Here is a 4036-nt window from a genome sequence, read left to right as displayed (position 1 = left end):
GGAGGGAAAGGCGGAACTCTCCGCTGACTGAAACGGGGAGGAGCTCCAGGCCCGGCCTTGCCTGCGCTTGCCTGCTATGGGTTGCAGGCGCTTCCTCGGGCGGCTGGGCGAGAGCGGAGGAGCAGGCCGGCGAAAGGCGGGGTGTGTGGGTGTGTAGTTTGAGCAGGGCGGGAATGGGACGGGGTAGGCTGAGCCCTCGTCATTTCAGTCTCGGTTGCAAATATATATTTGCTTCCCTCCTTTCCTTCATGCCCGGCTGCATTCAGCCCAGGGGCGATCATGAGGGTGTGCCTCTGGGCATGTGCAGAGTGCCTTTCCCTTCCCCAGACACGCGCAGCTCCGAGGCTGAACTCCCGAGTCGTGTGCGCCCCGGCGCTTCTCGCTCCCCAATGTAAGCACTAGGGATGCTGTTCGGATCCCCGAAGGCCGGGGGCGTTCCAACTTGTAAGTTTGATGGTGGAAGGAAAGGCCGGGTTGCTGGACGTGTTTTCTTCTCCAGGTTCTGGCGGCGTAGTGGTGGTGGTGGTGGTGAGAAAAGAAGGGCTGCGGTGGCAGTTGTACCGATTTGAGGGCAGGAAAGGCCAAAGCGAGTGAGAGGTCGACTGTCAATGGGATGATGCTTCAGGAAAGAGCCCCGCAGCTTCCAGTGTAAGATCTGTCCATTTCAGTCGTCCGTCCCCCGTCCCCGTGCCCCCCATATTATATTCAGTTCTCCACGTTTTGCAGCAAATTGCAATTTTAAAAAAATCACGAAACTTCACCAGCACGCTAGTGCAGATTTCTCCAAACAGACACGTTTTTATGTGCAGTTTTGACTGATGTGCACTTTTTTTGCAAGCAATTTCCTCCAATGCAATGCATTTCTCTGTGTTATTTTCACCAATACTGTATATTCAGTATTATGCACACTTTCCCATTAAAATCATTGACACTTGATTAAAAGTGCTTTGTTTTGGCTGGATCGTGTTGTAAACAGTGTTGCTTTTGCTGTTTTATTAATGCAAAAAACACGAGTGTTAAAAAAACAAAACCAGCAAAACAGGGTGTATAGAAAATCAGATATGCAAGATTTTATTATATAATTTTTGATTGATTTGATTAGAAAGATAGCTTTACTTTGAAAAGGAAAAAGGCATTACTTTTGTCAGTAAAGTGTTACATCTTACAGCAGTTGTGACTAACGGTAACCCATGGCTAGCAGACCAGATACAGCACCATATTGATACTAGCATTCACTTTGGACCCCAGTATTTTTAAACTGACCCTTGACCTAAGGGTGCTGTCCACTAAAAATTGTCTTTTGAATTGATTGAATTAACTTTTGAATTGCATCAAAAAGGAAGCAAATGTTTAGCCGAACTTCATTGTCTTCCACTATTTCCCTTTATCCAGATGTTCTGCTTCAGGCCCAAGGAATTAGATGTGGAGGAAAAAAGAGAGAGAAATAATGGTTTTACCTGTTTATATAATTTTAAGTTTGCAGTTTTAATAACTATTGTTACAAAGGTTGTGCGCCACCGCCAATCTCTGCTGAGCGGTAGCTAAATTCCAGGGGGTTCCCAGTGCTCAAGCAGGATCATGTTTCTGCTGGGAATCAAGGAGCAATAAATTAGTTTATCGTACACATATTTACACCTGAGTCTACTTTGGAAAGAGCTCAGAGCATTACATCTCAAGAAGGGCTTGTTCCCCACAGCAGTACAGTAGACTTGATGTTGGTTTCCCTTGATGTATTAATGACTTTGTCATTTTTAGCAACCTGTACCCCAGGTGAGGCCCTGGCCTGGAAAGGGAGCTTAGCCCGTATTTTTCTACTGTCCTGGTGTCTTCCCTTCAAAGTCCCAAATTCTATCGTTTTATTAATTTCTAACATTCACTAACTCTGTTATGGGTGCCTTGACACCCCCAAACTGTTACTCCATATCTGCAACAGTATATTATATATTATACTGTTGCAACCACCCTAGGGACCTCATGGTGAAGGGCAGGTAATAAATACTACCGGTATAAATAAACAAATGGCTTGTACAGATTAGATGCAAACGTAATGTACAGACAGTGTTGTGACGCATTAAGAATGTAAAAATGCATACTTGCACTGTCAAAAGCAGCCTCCACAACAAGTCACCCAACCCTCTACACTACAGCATTAAGTTTCACTTAAAATCTTCCAATTAAAATATTAATGACTTTGGCTCCAAGCCCTGAAATATATGTAGTCATGCCCTTCTAGTTTTTCACAAGAATTTCCACAAAATGAAAAAAATAAAGAGAAAATTAGCAGAAAGGGTTATATATATTGAAGCCAAATTAAAGTAGTGGCATTCAAACTCCACCGTGTCCGTTGTAACAGGGTGCTGGCATGTGACATTCATTTTTTTTGTCTAGTCACTAATAATAGTTTAATCAAAAATACATTGGATAATGGCAGTACATCAAGAACAGGATGTATTCAATATCCCCCTCCCATTCCTTCCACATTTCATGAATTATGGATATGTAGACTATGATTCAAAGATGCATATCTGTTTTCAGATCCACTCATAATCAGGTTTATTATATAGAATCATAGAGTTGGAAGAGACCACAAGGGCCATCCAGTCCAACCCCCTGCCAAGCAGGAAACACCATCAAAGCATTCTTGACATATAGCTGTCAAGCCTCCGCTTAAAGACCTCCAAAGAAGGAGACTCCACCACACTTCTTGGCAGCAAATTCCACTGTCGAACAGCTCTTACTATCAGGAAGTTCTTCCTAATGTTTAGGTGGAATCTTCTTTCTTGTAGTTTGAATCCATTGCTCCATGTCCGCTTCTCTGGAGCAGCAGAAAACAACCTTTCACCCTCCTCTATATGACATCCTTTTATATATTTGAACATGGCTATCATATCACCCCTTGACCTTCTCTTCTCCAGGCTAAACATACCCAGCTCCCTAAGCCGTTCCTCATAAGGCATTGTTTCCGAGCCTTTGACCATTTTGGTTGCCCTCTTCTGGACACGTTCCAGCTTGTCAGTATCCTTCTTGAACTGTGGTGCCCAGACTGGACATAGTACTCCAGGTGAGGTCTGACCAGAGCAGAATACAGTGGTACTATTACTTCCCTTGATCTAGACGCTATACTCCTATTGATGCAGTTCCCCTGCAAACCTATAGTTCCCCTGCAAACCGTTTCTCACACATGCATACTTGGAGAGAATATAAACAGCTGCAGTTCACTTGATTTATTAGAATGTAAATGCTTCATATTTTACAAATTTCTAAGGGATATACAGTATCAAAAACAAACAATAGCATTAAACAAAATGCAAACTAAAACCAATAAACACCAATGTGAAAGTATATAAAAGCAAATTAAAACAAAAATTCAGGGCAACATTTACCTGGAAGGAATTATCTAGATAAAGATTCATAGGGTCCAGATTTTAAGCTTCCCCCTTCCCATGTACTATAATCTTATAGGGCGGCTCTACTTTAGATTTCTTCATTATGTGAAACCAGACTGGTTTCTGCTACCGTAGAAGCAGGGCCTTCACTGTGGTGGCAACCACGTGCCAGAACACCCTCTCAAGAGGTCTGCCAGGCTCATCTTAATAAAAGATTTTAGGGCAGCTATAAGCACTGTGTAACAACTGTGGTTGTGTCTTGTTTGTGCCACTGCTTGTATTACGGATTTTGAATTGTACAAACTGACATAATACAATAAAATTATACCGGTTTATGGTGCAGGATGGAAATGACTTAAGGGATGAGATGCTGAAGAGGAAACTACAAACCCTGACACACTATTGCTTTTGTGAATGTAAATCCTCATTGGATCATGACCACAAACTACACGAGGGTTTCACAAATGCTGCAAATGCTCCTGATAACCCTTCCAAAGCGATGGAGCTCTAATAAAACACTCATGGTTCAATTGCTCAAGGGGCAACAAGAACTGTCTAGTTTGGGTGAACATTGTACATTCATTTGTACTAGTTTCACAGCAAATGTTAATAGGCACATTCCAACAAAACTTAACCTTACTTAGGAGTAA

Source organism: Zootoca vivipara, chromosome 9, assembly GCF_963506605.1.
Source record: "Zootoca vivipara chromosome 9, rZooViv1.1, whole genome shotgun sequence".
Lineage (NCBI taxonomy): Eukaryota > Metazoa > Chordata > Lepidosauria > Squamata > Lacertidae > Zootoca > Zootoca vivipara.
This window is presented reverse-complemented; position numbering follows the sequence as displayed.